General features: G+C 37.9%; 1 protein-coding gene across 13 annotated transcripts in view; it reads left to right on the top strand.

The window, feature by feature from the left end:
• MLLT10 (MLLT10 histone lysine methyltransferase DOT1L cofactor) overlaps positions 1–18,698 on the top strand; it is a 243,168-nt gene that overhangs the window by 147,722 nt on the left and 76,748 nt on the right. The gene's annotated exons all lie outside the window — the stretch shown is intronic.

Here is an 18,698-nt window from a genome sequence, read left to right on the forward strand (position 1 = left end):
GTGAGAGAAAGAGAGGATCCAAGGAAGAGTCAAAGTGTGTTGGACCAGATAACTAGAAAAATGCAATTGCTGTTAACAAAGATGGGAAAGACTGTGGGTGGGGTGTGGTAGGTTGAGGACAAGATGAGGAATTCAGTTTTGGATATGGTATTAGTGCTGTCTTGCTTCCAGAACAAATGTAGCAATTTAAAACAATATAAAAGTGTTATCTCCCTGTTCTGGAGGCTGGAAGACTGGTGGGCTCAGCTGGTTCCTCTGGATCTCTCAAAGCTGGCCTGGGTTCTTATCTGGGAGCAAGAGCTTCTAAGCTCATTCAAGTTGTTGATTTACAAAAAAAATTTTTTTAATGTTTATTTTTTCTTGAGAGAGAGACAGAGTATGAGTGAGGGAGGAGCAGAGAGAGAGGGAGACACAGAATCTGAAGCAGGCTCCAGGCTCTGAGCGTTCAGCACAGAGTACGACACGGGGCTCGAACTCACGAACTGCGAGATCATGACCTGAGCTGAAGTCGGATGCTTACCGACTGAGCCACCTAGGCACCCCTAAGTTGTTAATTTATGTCCATTTTATTTCTGGCTCTCAGCTGCGGTCTGCCCTTAGCTTCTAGAGGCTCTCTTCAGCCCTTACACGTATGTCCATCTATCTCAGAGCCAGCACTAGCCTATTAAGTCCTTCCCATACTTGGGATCTCTCTGACTTCTTCTCTGCTGCACCTTTTCTGCTTCTGCCCACAGAAAGTTCTCTTCTTTTAAGGGTTCATGAGATTAGAATGGGTCTGCCTGAAAAATCCAGAATAATTTTCTTATTTTAAAGTCTGTAGCCTTACTTAAATTAGCAAAGACCCTTTTGCCATGTAACATAACTTATCACATGTTTTAGGGATTAGGATGTGGACATCTTGGCTGGGCTGTTTTGCCTACTTTAGGGTTGAAATATTTATTAGACACCCAGGTAGAAATGTTAATTAACCAGTGGCATGCATAGTGTAGCATTTGGAAAATAGGTCCAGACTATGGGTATAATTTTGGCAACTGTGTGCATAAAGAGTTTACGTAAAGCCATGAGAGTGGGTGCCAGTGGAGGAGTGAGTGCAGGTGGTGAGGACAAGAGGCCTTAGGACACCCTACGGCTGCCAGTATTGAAAGGTCTTGGAGCAGAGGTGAAACTAGCAAATAAGACTGAGAAGAGGGCCAGAGTTTGGAAGAACACCAAGAAGATGTGAATATGCTGGAAGTGAAGTTAAAGAAAAGGAAAAAAAAAAGTTAACTGTGTCATAATAATATAAGGACTAGCTATCATATTTAGTTACATGGTAATCTGAGAGTTCTAGTTTGAACTTGCTAGAATGTTAAAAATGGAAACATACAATATTTTATACTTTGTCTTCTTTCACTCGGCATACTTTGAAATTCATCCATGTTGTGTGTATCAATATGTTCTTTTTATTGCTGACTACTTTTTTTTTTTTAATTTTTTTTAACGTTTATTTATTTCTGAGACAGAGAGAGACAGAGCATGAATGGGGAGGGTCAGAGACAGGGAGACACAGAATCTGAAACAGGCTCCAGGCTCTGAGCTGTCAGCACAGAGCCCGACGCGGGGCTTGAACTCACAAACTGCGAGATCATAACCTGAGCCGAAGTCGGCTGCTTAACCGACTGAGCCACCCAGGCGCCCCAATTGCTGAGTACTTTCTATTGTCTGGACATACCATAATGATTATCCATTCAGTAATTGATGGACATTCAGATTGTTTTCCAATTTTTGGCTATTAACAAAGCTACTAGGAATATAATACAAATCTTTATATGGACAAATTTTTCTTGCATAAATACCAAGGAATGGAATAGCTGGGTCACCTGGTAGGTGTAGCCTTAAGTTTTAAAGACACTATCAAACTATTTTCCAAAATAGTTGTACCATTCAATGATTCTGCCAGCAGTGTATCAGGGGTCTGTTTCTCTACATTCTCTGCACTACTTGGTATGGTTTAATTTTGGCATTTCTAGTGGGTGTGGGGTACTTTCTCATTGAAGTTTCAGTTTGCATTTCTTTAATGATTAAATTATGTTGAATGTCTTTCCATGTGTGTATTTGCCATTTCTTTATTTTCTTTGGTGAAGGTCTGCTCAGATCTGTTCATCACCTGTCTTTTTTTATTGACTTGGTTTGTTTTCTGAATTTTGTGAGACAACATGTGTTCTAGATGCAAGTCCCTTATCGGGTACATTATTTGCAGGTATTTTTCCCACTCAGTGGCTTAAGCAGACATTCTTCTTCTTTTTTTTTTTTTTTAATGTTTATTCATTTTTAATAGAGACAGAACAGGAGCAGGGGGAGGGGCAGAGAGAGAGGGAGACACAGAATCCAAAGCAGGCTCCAGGCTCCAGCCCCAAGCTGTCAGCACAGAGCCCGACGCGGGGCTCGAACTTGTGAACTGCAAGATCATGACCTGAGCTGAAGTCAGATGGTAACTGACTAAGCCACTCAAGCGCTCCTTAAGCAGACATCTTAATTAAATGGTTAGTATATACATTTTTTTAATATGTTTTCTTCTAGAAGTTTTATATTTTCATCTTTCACATTTACCCTTTTGAGTTAATTTTTGCTTATGTGACTTATACATCAGAGTCCACTTATTCGAATTATAGATACCCAGTTTTTCTGGATCACTTGTGAGACAGACTGTTCTTTCTCCACTGAATTGCCTTTACCCACATTTGTTGAATCCCACTTGACCATATAGATATTGGTCTCTTTTTGGAATCTGTTCTCTGTTGATCTGTTTGTCTGCTTTTACATTTTTTAAAACTAGTATTTATTTATTCATTCATTCATTCATTCATTCATTCATGTGTGCGAGTGCATGAGTGTGAGAGAGGAACGGAGAGGGAGGGAGGGAGGGAGAGAGAGAGAGAGAGAGAGAGAGAGAAAGAGAAAGAGAAAGGGAATCTTAAGCAGACTCCATGCTCAACGCACAGCCCAACGTGGGGTTTGATTCCCACAATGCTGGGATCATGATATGAGCAGAAATCAATTCTTGGATGCTCAACTGACTGAGCCACCTAGGTGCCCCTGTCTTTTACATTTAATACCACACTATCTTGATTACTGTAGCTTTATAATAACCAGTTAGGTCAGGTAGGATCCATTTTCCAACTTTGTGCTTCTCTTTCAAAGTCATTTTGACTATTCTAGGTTCAGTTTTTACGTGAATTTTAGAATCAGATTGTCAAGTTGTTGAAATAAAACTGCCTGTATATTCAACTGCATTGAATCTACAAATCATTTTGAGGGAGAATTAATGTCTTTAACAATATTGAGTCTTCTGATTCACGAACACAGTATATCTCTTTAATGTATTTTAATCTCAGTAACAAGTATACAGGTTTTATAAATCTTTTTTCAGCTCTGTTCCTAAATGTTTGATGTTTTTTGGTGCTGTTATAATCTTTTTTTAGGTGTAAATTTCTTTTTTTTTTTTTTTTTTAATTTTTTTTTTTTCAATGTTTATTTATTTTTGGGACAGAGAGAGACAGAGCATGAACGGGGCAGGGGCAGAGAGAGAGGGAGACACAGAATCGGAAACAGGCTCCAGGCTCTGAGCCATCAGCCCAGAGCCTGACGCGGGGCTCGAACTCACGGACCGCGAGATCGTGACCTGGCTGAAGTCGGGCGCTTAACCGACTGCGCCACCCAGGCGCCCCTAGGTGTAAATTTCTGATTGTTTCTTACTAGTGTATAGAAATACATTTTTGTAGTTTTGTATGTTTATGTGGTGTCCTGCAAACTTGCTGAAAATTCTTATTTCCAGTAGCTTATTGATTCCGTGGGATTTTCTTCATAGATGATCAGGCCAACTACAAATAAGACAGTTGTACTTCATCCTTTCTGGTCTGGATGCCCCGTATTTCTTATTATATTGTTAAGTACAAGTGGCGAGAGTGAGCATCTTTGCTTTATTCTTGAAATTAGGGGGAAAGTAATCTTCTAACATTGCATATGATGTTGAAGTTTACTTCTGTTCCTAGTTTGTGGGGTTGTTAATTGGCCATGGATATTAGATTTTGTCAAATAATTTTTCTATATATTTTAATAGATACATTAATATGATGGATGTTTTTTCTTTTTTTAATCTGTTAATATGATGAAGTACATTCATTGGTTGATTTTTTTTTCCTGCTGTTAAGCCAGATAAATGCCACTTTGTCTTGATATATTACCAGTTGTATACATTACTGAATTCAGATTTTTGAAATGTGAAGACATTTTTGCATCTGCATTCATGAGAGATACTGGCCTATAGTTTTTTTTGTAGAATGTCTTTGAATTTGGTTAAAAAATAATGCTAGACTCAGAATGAGTTGCCAAATGTTCACTCTTGTTCAGTTTTCTGGAAGAGTTTGTCTAAATTTGGTATTATTTCTTAGTGTTTTATAGAGTTTCCTCTTTTTTTTTTTTTAAGTTTATTTATTTTGAGAGGGGGTAGGTGGGGGGGAGGGAGGTGGGGAGAGGGAGAGAGAGAATTCCAAGCTGTCAGTGTGGAGCCTGATGCAGGGCTCAAACTCACGAACCATGAGATCATGATGAACCATGAGATCATGACGTGAACCAAGATCAAGTCGGACGCTTAACTGACTGAGCCCCCTGGCTGCCCCTGGTAGAATTCTGAAGCCATCTGGGCATAGAGTTTTTCTTGGGAAGTTTTTTTAAAACTATAATTCCATTTCTTTAATAGATAGAGAACTATTTAGGCTGTTCTTCTTGAGGTACTTTTGGCAGTTTGTATCTTTTTTTCTAATCCAGGCTGGATAGAGGTTTATGAAGTTTGTTGATCTTAAATTATTAGCTTTTGGAATCTGATTTTTTTTTTTTCTAATGATCTTAAGGTTTTGTATTTTAGTTTTTAGTAGTTTTAGGTTTTTATTTCTGTTCTGATTTTATTTTTTCCTTCCTACTGCTTGGTTTGGCTTTACCTCATTCTTTTTTTTCTAATTTTTTTATTTATTTTTTTTTTTTTTTAATTTTTTTTTCAATGTTTATTTATTTTTGGGACAGAGAGAGACAGAGCATGAACGGGGGAGGGGCAGAGAGAGAGGGAGACACAGAATCGGAAACAGGCTCCAGGCTCCGAGCCATCAGCCCAGAGCCTGACGCGGGGCTCGAACCCACGGACCGCGAGATCGTGACCTGGCTGAAGTCGGACGCTTAACCGACTGCGCCACCCAGGCGCCCCTTTTTCTAATTTTTTAAGGTATAAGATGATTTAATTTATTTGAGGCCTTTTTTTGATATAGCAGTTCAAAAAAATAAACTTAATTTTTTTTTGACATTTATTTATTTTCAAGAGACAGAGACAGAGTGTGAATGGGGAGGGGCAGAGAGAGGGAGGAGGACAGAATCTGAAGCAGGCTCCGGGCTCCCGTCAGCGCAGAGCCCAACGCGAGGCTCAAACCCACTAACCGTGAGATCATGACCTGAACTGAAGTCAGATGCTTACCCAACTGAGCCACCCAGGCACTCCCCCCCCCCCCCAAAATAATAAACTTAAATTAATTTTTTAGATTTTTTAAATTAAATTTTTAGTAAGAATGGAATCATACTTTCTAGTGTAGAATCTACAAATAATACCTGTTTTGCACTGACATTTTTATAAAGGAACTTTGGAAGTTTCCATGCATAAAAATTAAGGAATAGATAAATGGGTAGATTTAAATGCTGTGTGGGTGGGGAAATTTTGCCTTGCAATCTAGTGGCAGACAAATAGCTCTTTTCTTTTTTTTAATGCAGCTTATTTGAATTTAAATCAAAACAAAAGCGGTTCATCCATTTTTTTTCTCATCCCCCAGTGCCTCCCTTGCCTCTGACAATACCCACATTTATTTTTTAGAGCAGTTTTAGAATCGCAGCAAAATTGAGTGGAAATTACAGAGATTTCCAATGTACCCTCTGTCCCATATTCATCTTCCCCCACTATCAGAGTGATACATTTATTATAATATGTGAGTCTACACTGAAACACCATTATTGCCCAAAGTCCATAGTTGATATTGGGGTTCACTCTTGGTGTTGTATGTTTGGTTCTGTGAGTAACTATTTGAGGACACGTATCCATCACTATAGTATCCTACAAAACTTTTACTCCCCTGAAACTTCTCAGTGTTCTGCCAATTTATTTCTCCTTCCTTTCAAACCCCAACAACCACTAGTCTTTTTAGTGGTCGCCGTAGTTTAACTTTTCCAAAATGTCGTATAAAATTGGAATCACACAGTGTGTAGCTTATTCATATTGACTTCTTTCATGTGGTTTTATGCTTTAAAGTTTCCTCCATGTCTTTTTCTTAATATTTTTAAGATGTTATTTGTTTTAGGGTAGTTGCAGGTCCAGAGCAAAATTGAGAGGAAGGTACTAGAATATCCCGTATATCCCTTTTTTCCCTATTCCCACACATTTATAGCCTCCCCTGTTATCAACATCCTTCAAAAAAGTGGTAAATTTGTTACTGCTGGTGAACCTACATTGACTCTTAATTATCACCCAAAGTTCATAGTTGATGTTAGGATTCACTCTTGGTGTTGTGTGTTCTATGGATTGGACAAATGTATGGTGACACACTTACCCACTATGATAGGATCATACAGCATAGTTTCACTGCCCTAAAAAGTCCCGTTCTCCAGGTATTCATCCCTCCCACCCTCTCTAGCCCTGGCAACCACTGATCTTTTCACCGTGTCCATAATTTTGACTTTTTCAAAATGTCGTAAGTTGGAATCATAGTATGTAGCCTTTTTGGACTGGCTTTTTTCACTTAGTAATATGAATGTAAGATTCTTCTATATCTTTTTGAGGCTTGATAACTGATTTCTTTCTAGGACTGAATAATAAGCCATTGACTGGATATACCAGTTTGTTTATCCAGAAGGACATCTTGGTTGCTTCCAGGTTTTGGCAATTATGAGTAAAGCTGCTATAAACATCTGTGTGCAGGTTTTTGTGTCGATGTTATTTTTCACTTCTTCTGGGTAAATACCAAGGAATGTAATTGTGGGATAATACAGTGTAGGAGTATGTTGAATTTTGTAGGAAACAGCCGAACTGTTTTCTAAAGTGGCTGAATCATTTGGCATTTCCACCAACGAGTTGAGAGTTCCTTTTTCTCTACGTTCTCTCCAGCGTCTGGTACTGTTGGTTTTTTGGATATTGGCCATGCTAATAGGTGTAGAGTGGCATGTCATTGTTCAAATTTTCATTGCTGCCATAGGATGTGGAGTTTCTTTTCTTGTGCTTACTTGCTATCTGTATATCGTCTTTGGTGAGGTTTCAGAATTTCTGGTCCTTTTAAAAATCAGTTCATTTGCTATTGTTTTATGAAGGATTCTTTATATATTTTAGGTAAGTCTTCTAATCAGGTATGTCCTTTTTTTTATAAGTGTATTTATTTGTTTTGAGAGAGAGTGCATGCACGTGCACAAGTGTGAGAGGGGTAGAGAGAGAGGAGAGAGAGAATCCCAAGCAGGTTCTGTGCTGTCAGCACAGGGCCTGACACCGGGCTTAATGCCACAAACTATGAGATCACAGCCTGAGCTGAAACCAAGAGTCAGACACTTAACTGACTGAGCCTCCCAGGCATCCCCCCTTTTTTTAATTTGAGTACAGTTGACACACTATGTTAGATTAGTTTCAGCTGTACAACATAGTGATTCAACAACTCTATATATCATGTTATGCTCACCACAAGTGTAGTTACCATCTATCACCATATAGTAGTCACGAAAATGCCATCGACTGTATGCCCTATGCTGTATCTTTTAACTCCTATAACTTATCCTTTCCATAATTGGAAGCGTGTGTTTCCCACTCTCCTTTATGCATTTTGCTCATCCCCCCATACCCTTCTTCTCTTGCAACCATCATTTTGTTCCTTGTATTCATTAGGTCTGATTCTGCTTTTTGCTTGTTGATTCATTTGTTTTTTAGATTCTACACGTAAGGAAATCATATGGTATTTGTATTTGTCTGACTTATTTCACTTAGTGTAATACCCTAGGTTAATTCCTGTTGCAAATGGCAAGATCTCATCCTTTTATATGGCTGCATAATACTCTGTTGTGTATTCCATCCCATTCCATATATATATAATCACATCTTCTTTATTCAGCCATCAGTGGACGCTTGGTAGCTTCTGTACTTTGGCTATTGTAAATAAAGCTGCTGTAAGAATAGAATGTGCATGTGTCTTTTCAGATTAGTGTGTTTGTTTTCTTTGGGTAGCAAATACCCAGTAGTGGAATTATTGGATCATATGGTATTTCTATTTTTATATTTTTTTGAGGAATAGAAAACTTTATTGCATGTAAATAAAAGGGTTATTTAGTTATCTTCTGAATTCTATTTTTAGTTTGTCAAGGAACTTCCATACTGTCTTCCACTGTGGCTGTAACAATTTACATTCTTTTTTTTTTTTTTAATTTTTTTTTCAACGTTTTATTTATTTTTGGGACAGAGAGAGACAGAGCATGAATGGGGGAGGGGCAGAGAGAGAGGGAGACACAGAATCGGAAACAGGCTCCAGGCTCTGAGCCATCAGCCCAGAGCCCGACGCGGGGCTCGAACTCACGGACCGTGAGATCGTGACCTGGCTGAAGTCGGACGCTTAACCGACTGCGCCACCGAGGCGCCCCAACAATTTACATTCTTAACAACAGTGCACAAAGATCCCTTTTTCTCCACATCGTTGTCAACACTTGTTTATCGTCTTTTTGATTTTAGCCATTCTGATGGGTGTGAGGTGATAACTGTTTTGATTTGCATATTTCTCATGATTAGTGATATTTGGCATCTTTTCATGTGTCTGTCTGCCATCTGTATGTCTTCTTTTAAAAATGTTTATTCAGGTCCTCTTGTCCATTTTGCAGTCACTTTTATTTTGTGTTCAGTTGTATAAATTCTTAACATATTTTGGATATTAACCCTTTGTCAGATATATCATTGACAGATACCTACTCTTTTTTTTTTTTTTAATATTTATTTATTTTTGTGAGAGAGTGTGAGCAGGGGAGGGGCAGAGAGAGGGGGGGACAGAGGATCCGAAGCAGGCTCTGCACCGATAGCAGTGAGCCTGATGCAGGGATGGAACTCAGGAACCATAAGATGATGACCCTAGCTGAAGTCAGAAGCTCAACCGACTGAGCCACCCCTCTGATCCAGCAGATACCTACTCTTCTGCAGTGGGTTGCCTTTTCGTTTTGTTGATGATTTCCTTTGATGTGCAAAACTTTTATTTTGATGTAGCCCTGACAGTTTATTTTTTCTTTTATTTTCCTTGCCTGGGGAGACATATTTAGAAAAGTGTTTCTATGGGCAGTGTTAAAGATGTTTTTCGTCTAGGTTTTCGTCCTGGTTTCAGGTCTCACATTTAGGCTTATTTTTAGGTATGGTGTAAGAAAGTCGTCCAGTTTCATCCTTTTGCATGTCACTGTCCAGTTTCAGCACCATTTATTGAAGCGGCTTTCTTTTCCCCATTGTATGTATATTCTTGACTTCCTTTGTCATGGAGTTAATTGACCACATAAACACAAGTGTGGGTTTATTTCTGTGTCCTCTGTTTTGTTGATGTATGTGCCTGTTTTGTTCAGCATTGTAGTGTTTTGATTATGACAGCTTTGGTAGTGTATCTTGAGATCTGGAATTGTGAAACTTCCAGCTTTGTTCTTCTTTTTCAAGATTGCTTTGGCTATTTGGGGTATTTGTGTTTCAATATGGATGTTGGTATTATTTGTTCTAGTTTTGTGAAAAATGTCAAGTATGTCTTCTTTAAGTATTTTCTCAGCCTGTGGCTGATGTTTTCATTTTCTGGATGATGTCTTTGGTAGAGCAAAAGTTTATTTTATTTCATTACTAGTTTTTAAAATGTTTATTTAATTTTGAAGGAGAGAGAGAAAGAGCATGGCTGGGGGAGGGGCAGAGAGAGAGGGAGACACAGAATCTGAAGCAGGCTTCAGGCTCCGAGTTGTCAGCACTGAGCCCAGTGTGGGACTCTAACTCACAAACCTCAGGACCATGACCTGAGCCGAAGTCGGACACTCAACCGACTGAGCCACTCAGGAGCTCCAAGCAGAGGTTTTTAATTTTAATGAAGTTCGGCTTACCATTTCGTTCTTTCATGGATTGTGCTTTTGGTGTTATATCTGAAAAGTCATTGCCAAACCCAAGGTTATCCTATTTTCTCCTATGTTATCTTTTAGGAGTTTTGTAGTTCTGTGTTTTACATTTAGATCTATGATCAATTTCGAGTTAATTTTTGTGAAGGGTGTAAATGAATTTTATGTCTAGATTCATTTTTTGCATGGGGATAACCAGTTCTAGCCCTGGTTGTTGAAAAGCTTGTGTTTGTTCCATTGTAGTGCTTTTGCACCTTTATCAAAGGTTAGTTGACTGTAGTTATGTGGGTCTGTTTCTGAAGTTTTTTTTAAATCAGTTCCATTGATCTGTTTGTCTATTCTTTCAACAGGACTACACTATCTTAATTACTGGAGGGTTGTTTTTTTTTGTTTGTTTGTTTTTGTTTTTGTTTTTTTTAGTTGCTGTAGCTTTTAAGCAAGTCTGAAATTGAGTAATGTCACTACTCCAGCTTTATTCTTGTCCTTCACTTTTGTGTTGGCTATTCTGTATCTTTTTACCTTTTCGTATGTGCCTTAGCATCAATTTGTCAGTATCTGCAAAAATTGGCTGGGATTTTGGTTGAAATTGTATTGAATCTGTAGATCAATTTGGAGGAACTGACATCTTGACCATATTAAGTTTTGCTGTCTATGAAGTTGGGATATCTCTTCATTTATTTAGTTCTTTGATTTTGTTTATACAAGTTTTGTTGCTTTTCTCATGTAGACCTTATACATATTGTTAGATTAAAACTTTAAGTATTTAATTTTTGGAGGTGCTTTTGTACATGGTATTGTGTTTTTAATTCAAAATTCCACTTGTTCCTTGTGAGTATATATGAAAGCAGTTTCTCTCTTTCATTTAACCTTGGTTTTGCAGTCTTTACGTAATTGTTTATTAGTTCCAGGAATTTTTTGGTCAGTAATTTTGGATTTTCTACATGGACAACCATGTTCTCTATGAAAAACCACACTTTCATTTCTTCCTTCTCAATCAGTTTATATTTTATTTCCTTTTCTTGTCTTTTTACATAAACTAGGACTTCAGTATGATGTTGTAATGGAGTGGTTCCTGATATTAGTGGGAAACCTAGTTTCTCACCATTAAGCATGATGTTAGCTGTAAGTTAACCAACTTTACTAAGTTGAGGAAGTTCCCCTTTTATTCCTAGTTTTCTGAGAGTTTTTAAACTTCACCCATTGTGAATGGGTATTGTACTTTGTCACATGCTTTTTCTGCAGCTATTTATTTTTATTTATTTTTTAAATGTTTATTTATTTTGAGAGAGAGAGATAGAGACAGAGAGCAAGCAGGGGAGGGGCAGAGAGAGAGGGAGACACAGAATCTGAAACAGAGCTCAATGCAGGGCTCAAACTCACGGACTGTGAGATCGTAACCTGAGCCAAAGTTGGACACTTAACTGACTGAACCCCCCCATGCGCCCCTTTTTCTACAACTGTTGATATGATGTATGATTTTTTTTTTTATCTTGTTGATGTGATGGATTACATTAATTTGTTTGAAGATTATTTATTTTGAGAGAGAAGGAGAGTGTGCATGATCAGGGGGAGGGGAGACAGAGAATCCCAAGCAGGCTCCCTGTTGTCAGTGCAGAGCCTGACTCTGGGCTCAATCCCACGAACCGTGAGATCCTGTCTCGGGGCTCCATCTCATGACCATGAGATCATGACCTGAGCTGAAATCAAGAGTCAGGTGCTTAACCAACTAAGCAACCCAGGTACCCCTCCATTCATTGATATTTAATCAATGAGTGTCTTCATATTTAAAGTGTTTCTTGTAGATAGCCTATAAATGAGTCTTTTTTTTTAAGTTTTGTTAAAATGTTTTTATTTATTTTTGAGAGACAGAGAGTAAGAGAGAGAGAGAGAGAGAGAGCGAGCACGAGTGGCCAGAGACAGAGGGAGACACAGAATCCAAAGCAGGCTCCAGGCTCTGAGCTGTCAGCACAGAGCCCGACATGGGGCTCAAACCTGTGATCTGTGAGATCATGACCTGAGCCAAAATCAGACGCTCAACCAACTGAGCCACCCAGATGCCCCATAAATGAGTCTTGTTTTTGATCAGTTCTTTTAATTGGTATATTTAAAATATTTATGTTTCAGGTAATTATTGATACAGTTAGGTTAATATTTCCCAGATTTGTAACTCTTTTCTATTTGTTGCTCTAGATCTTTGGTACTGTTTTTGTCTTCCAAATGTTTTCTACTTATCAGGGTTTTTGTTTTTCTTTCAGTTTAAAAAATTGTTTTTAGTGTTAATTTTGATAGAGAAACAGAGTGTGAGTGGGCAAGGGGCAGAGAGAGAGGGAGACACAGAATCCAGAGCAGGCTCCAGGCTCTGAGCTGGTCAGTACCTCATTAATGGCAGAATGCCCTCCCCCCCCACCCCCACTTTTAAAAAATGTTTTAATGTTATATTTTATATTAGAGAGAGAGAGAGAGAGAGAGAGAGAGAGAGAAGGAAGAGGGGCAGAGAGAGAGGGAGACAGAATCTGAAGCAGGCTCCAGGCTCAGAGCTGTCAGCACAGAGCCTGGTGAGGGGCTCGAACTCAAGAACCGTGAGATCATGACCTGAGCCAAAGTCAGATGCTTAACCGACTGAGCCACCCAGGCGCCCCATAATGGCCTTTCTTCTTGCCAGGCTTCTTTGAGGGAGCCCTTTTGCCGGGCCCTGGTTGGAAAGGGAAGAGCGGATATACTGTGGGAGAGGGAAAGCAGCAGAGCAAGTACAACTTCCCGGTTATCTGTCAGCGCTCGGAAGTGGAGAGGTGACCCTCCTCCTAAGGATTTTAATTGAGTTTTTTTTAAACGGTTCCATTTTCTTTCATTTCTTAATATATCAATTATACTTTTTTCATAGTTGCTCTACTGTTTGCAGTATATATAAATATAGAGCTAATCCAAGTTCACTTTCAAATATTCTACACCACTTCACAGTTAGTACCTGTACCTTATAATGACAAAATATTCCTAAATTCCTCCCTCCCATCTTTTCTGTCAATGCTGTCATTCATTTCAGTTATACAGAAGCACATGTAAGCGTATATGTGCTTAAGACTATACAAACATATTGTTGCTATCATTACTTTGAACACTGTTAGATCAAGTAAGTATAAGAAAAATCAGAGTTTTAATTTTACCTTCGTTGATTCATTCTCTGATGCTCTTCTTTATATAAATCCAAATGTCTGAGCTGTATCATTTCCTTCTCTCTGAAGAATTTCTTTTCACATTTCCTGCAAGGTAGACCTATGGCAACAACTTCCCTCAATTTCTGTTTGTTTGAGAAAGTCTTTGTTTTCACTTTTGAAGGATGATTTTGCAGTGTACAGAATGCTAGGTCTTTTCCCCCTCTCAACACATTATCTCATATCATTCTCTTCTTGGTTGTATTATTTCTGAGAAGTCAGATGTAATTCTTATCTTTGCTACTTCATGGATAAGGCTTTTTCCCCTTCCAGCTTCTTTCAGTACGTGTGTGTGTGTGTGTGTGTGTGTGTATTATCTCTGATTTCTTGTAGTTTGTGATGTACATACCTAGGTGTATTTTTTTGACACGTGTCTTACTTGGTAGTCTCAGAGCTTCCTGGATTTGTGGTATGGTTTCTGACACTAATTTGGGAAATTTGTAGTCTTTTTTGATTCAAATATTGCATCTCTGTTCTCCTGTCCCCTCCCGTAAGTTCCCCTCCTCTCCCCTCCCCCCCTCTTCTCTTCCCATCTCTTCTGTCCTCTTAAGTTTTTTTACATGCTGGACCAGAATCCCAGAAGTGTTAATTTAGGCATTTAATACTACAGACTTTGTTCTAAGCACTACTTATGAATTTTGATATGTTGTATTTTCGTTTTTATTGAGTTGAACAATACCTTGTGGTTTCCTTTTGATTTCTCATTGATCCATGGGTTATTTACAAGTAGATTATTTACTTTCAAAACATTTGGAAACTTTTCACATATTTTTTTATACTGATTTCTAATATCTTTGTGTTATATAATTTCTTTTAAGTTTTTTAAGATTAAAAAAATGACACACAATGTGGATTATTGTGTGTAATGTCCTGTGTGCTTTTAAAAAGAATGTGTATTCACTCTGCTCCTCGTATATGGGGTTTTTCTATAAATGTGAGGTCAAGTTGATTTATACTGTTTAAGGTCTCCATATGCTTACTTATATTTTCTGTGTACTTGTTCAATTACTGAGAAGAGGCTTTGGATCTCTCTTACTGTAGTTATGGATTTTATTATTTTTCCCATTTTCTTTTTCTGTCAGTTTTAATTTATTTTGAAGGTCTCTTATTAGGTGCAAAAGCGTTTAGGATTTTTTATCCTCTTGATAAATAGGTCTCTTTATCCTGGTAATATTCCTTGTTCTGAAATTTATTTTGTTTGTACTAATGTTGTGAATTCAGCCTTCTTTTAATTAGTGTTAAATTGATTTCCCACACTTGCACTTTTGACATCTTTGTGTCTTTATATTTACATTAAAAAAAAAGTTTATTTATTTACTTTGAGAGAGAAAGCAAGCAGAGGAGGGACAGAGAGACGGGGAGAGAGCATCCCAGGCAGGCTCTGCACTGTCAGCGCAGACCCTGTCGCGGGGCACAATCTCAGGAACTGTGGAATCGTGGACTGAGCCGTAATCAAGGGTCTGACACTCCCCTAACTGAGCCACCCTTAAAGTGGTTTTCTTATAGGCAGCATATAGTCTTGAGTTTGTTTTTTCAGTGTTCTAATCTCTGCCTTTCACTGGAGTGTTTACTTAATTAGCATATGATTATTGATATTCTTGTATTTAAAGCTATCATTTGCTAATCCTTATTATTGGCCTGTTTCATCTTTTTTTTCTGTCTTTGTCATTGAATATTTTTTATGATTCCATTTTTGCTGCTTAGTAATGATTCTTTGTTATTTTATTTATTGATCGCTTTGGGGTTTATGTCATACATGTTTTAATTTATCAAAATCTGCCTTCAAATGATATTATGCCATTTCACATATTGTGTAAGCATATACAATTCAGGGTTGCCTGGGTGGCTCAGTCAGTTGAGTGTTTGACTCTTAATTTGGGCTCCCAGGCATGGGATTGAGCCCTGGGTCTGGCTCTGCACTGAGTGTAGAGTCTACATAAGATTTTCTCTCTCCTTCTGCCCCTCTCCCCTGCTTATGCGTGTACATGTGTTTTTTCTCTCTCTCAAGAAAAAAAAAACAACAAAAGAATATACAGTTTAGAATTTACATACTTGTAATTCTACCTTTTTTGGTTCTGTGCTATTTTTGTCATATTTAAAATTTTTATATATATTATTAAACCTCACAATTGTTACTAATTTTACTCTAAGCCTTCAGTTATAAAGAGATTAAATATTTAAAAAGTCTTTTTTCCCCCCAAAACTTTATTTATTTATCTTGAGATAGCACAAGCATGGGAGGGGCAGAGAGAGGGAGAGAGAGAGCATCCCTGAAATCAAGAGTCAGTTGTTTAACTGACTGAGCTCCCCAGGCACCCCGAAGAAGTCTTTTATATTTACCCATGTAATTACTGTTTCTAGTGTTCCTAATTACTTTGTGTAGATCCACATTTCTTTTGTTGTTTTCTTTCTGCCTAAAAGACAGCCTTTAGCATTTATTGTAGTCTTGCTTTGCTGATTAGTTCTTTTAGCTTTTTTTGTTTGTTTGTTTGTTTAAAATCTGGAAGGCAATTAAAGTTGACCTTTGAAGAGTGTAGTGGTTAGGACCCCTGCATAGTAGAAAATCTGCATATAATTTTTGACTTCCCTAAAACTTAACTTCTAATAGTCTGCTGTTGACCTAGAAGTTTTACTGATAACGTAAACAGTCAATTAACACATATTTTGGTATATGTATTATATACTGTGTTCTCACAATAACATAAGGTGGAGAAAAGAAAATGTTTTTAAGAAAGTGATGTGGAAAAGCAAATACATTCACAGTGGTGTTTTGTATTTATTGAAAAAATTGTATAAATGAAGTCATACAGTTGAAACTGGTGTTGTTTAAGGGTCAGCTATATATTTTGCCTTTGCTTTTGAAAAAATATTTTAGCTTGGTATAGAATTCTAGGTTAAAAGTTTTTTTTTTTTTAAGTTCATTTATGTTGAGAAAGAGAAAGAAAGTATGCACAAGTGGGGGAAGAGCAGAGAGACAGGGAGAGAGAGAATCCCAAGCAGGCTCCCTGCTGTCAGTGCAGAGCCTGATGCTGGGCTGCAGCTCACAAACTGTAAGATCATGACCTGAGCTGAAAATCAAGAGGCAGATGCTTAACCAACTGAGCCACGCAGGTGGCCCTGTTTCTTTGGTCTTTGAAGATTTTTTATTTACTCTTGTTTTCTAACTTGCATTATTTCCATGAGAAATCTGTTTTCATTCTTAACTTTGTTTCTTAGCAGATAAAGCATTTTTTTTTTCTTTTTTAAAACTCCCTGGCTGTTCTTACCATTTTCTCGTTATTGTTGGTTTTTAATGATAAGTAGTTTGATTGTGATGTGGATTTGTGGATTTTTCTTCATGTTTCTTGCACTTGGAGTTAGTTGATCAGTAGTAGATTTTATAGTTTTCATCAAATCTTATAATTTTTTTCCTGCTTCTTCACATTTTTTCCCTCCTACATTCCTTTGGGTACTCCAGTGACATAGGCTGCTTAACCTTGTCCCACAGCTCACTGATTCATCCCTGTACCACCAAACTCCCTTTTAAAGTCTTCATTCCCTTCTGTGCTTCATTTTTGATAGTTCCTGTGCTTTGTTCTTAGACTTGTGTGTGTGAAAAATGTGTGGCTTTTATCAGACACTTGAATACTACATAATTAAAAAAATATTTTAGCCAGCATTATTACATTGGATCATGTTGGTAGAAGACATACAACTGTTGGTTGTTTCTTTTCCCTCTGCCTCTTTCTCCCAAAGGTGGATTACAGGCAACCAATGTTTTGAAAATATCTGGTTTTTTGGTTAGCCTGTTACAGAATCATTGTTGACTTGTGAGTCTAATTTAAAATTTTTTGAAGTTGGGTGTATTTTTGGCTCCAGTGAATACTGTTTAGTAGGTATACCAATTGCATCTTATCTGAGGACTAACAATTGTAGCTAGCCATAAAACAAAAAATCACACATGTTCTAAATATTTAAAAGATTCATTAAGTTGCCTGTAAATCACAACATAAACCAAAGTATGTATGCATTTCCTTAGAGACTCTCAATAAGACCAAATATGCAGTTTTATCTCCAGTGGAAAAGGGGGAAAAAAAAGACCGTATTTTATTCAGACAAGTTCCAAATGAAGTAGTTTGTATTTTATGGATTAATTTACATGGAAGATGTGTATTTTTAAGCACTAGAATTGCTCTTAGAGCAGTGAGATGCTCATGCAACGAGAGTTATTTAGGTTGAGAAACTAAGGAAAGAGTAGATTTGTGGCATTAGGTTACTCCTTGTGTCTCAGCTCCTCCCCACTGCCCTCTCTTACTTCTTTTCCACTTCTTGATTTTGATTAGATTGTGTATTTGTAATGGAATTCCACCATTCCATATTATTTAAACTGTGTATTATGGAACAGATACGCCTTTTTTTTTTTTTTAATTAAAAAATTTTTTTTAAATGTTTGTTTTTGAGAGAGAGAGAGCACAAGCAGGAGAGGGGCAGAGAGGGAGAGGGAGACACAGAATCCAAAGCAGGCTCCAGGCCTTGAGCTGTCTGCAAAGAACCTGACACGGGGCTCAAACTCGAGAACTGTGAGATCATGACCTGAGCTGAAGTTGGATGCTTAACCAGCTGAGCCACCCAGGTGCCCCTGGAACAGATACTCTTGAATTAACTTAGAAAGGTGGAGTTAAGGTGGAGATTTCTTTTTGAGTAAAATCATACAGATTTTTCCCTCTTGTTGTTATGTGTAATTTTTAAAAAGAGCTGTTAGAATCTTTAGCTAAAGTTTTATATTTTTCTTGTTAAAACATCTGATATTTCGGGGGGCACCTGGGTGGCTCAGTTGGTTGAGCATCCAACTTTGGCTCAGGTCATGATCTCACAGTTCCTGGATTTGAGCCCCACGTTGGGCTTTGCACTGTGACAGCGTGGAGCCTACTTGGATTCTCTGTCTCACTCTGTCTGTCCCTACCCTGTTCACATGCACTCTCTCTCAAAAATATATAATAACTAAAAATTTTCTTAAATCTTTGATAATTTTTAAAACTTAGAAATAACTTTTTAAAAAAGAAAATGTTATGGGAGCGCCTTCAGTCGGTTAGGCATTTGACTTCAGCTCAGGTCATGATCTCGTGCTCTGTGAGTTCAAGCCCCGGGTCGGGCTCTGTGCTGACAGCTCAGAGCCTGGAGCCTGCTTCAGATTCTGTGTCTTCCTCTCTCACTGCCCCTCTCCCACTCACACTCTGTCTCTCTTTCTCAAAAATAAAAATAAAAATATTTAAAAAAATTAAAAGGGGAGCCTGTGTAGCTCAGCCGGTTGAGTGTCCAACTTCGGCTTAAGTCATGATCTCGCAGTTC

The sequence above is a fragment of the Lynx canadensis genome, chromosome B4 (assembly GCF_007474595.2).
Source record: "Lynx canadensis isolate LIC74 chromosome B4, mLynCan4.pri.v2, whole genome shotgun sequence".
In the NCBI taxonomy this organism is placed as follows: Eukaryota; Metazoa; Chordata; class Mammalia; order Carnivora; family Felidae; genus Lynx; species Lynx canadensis.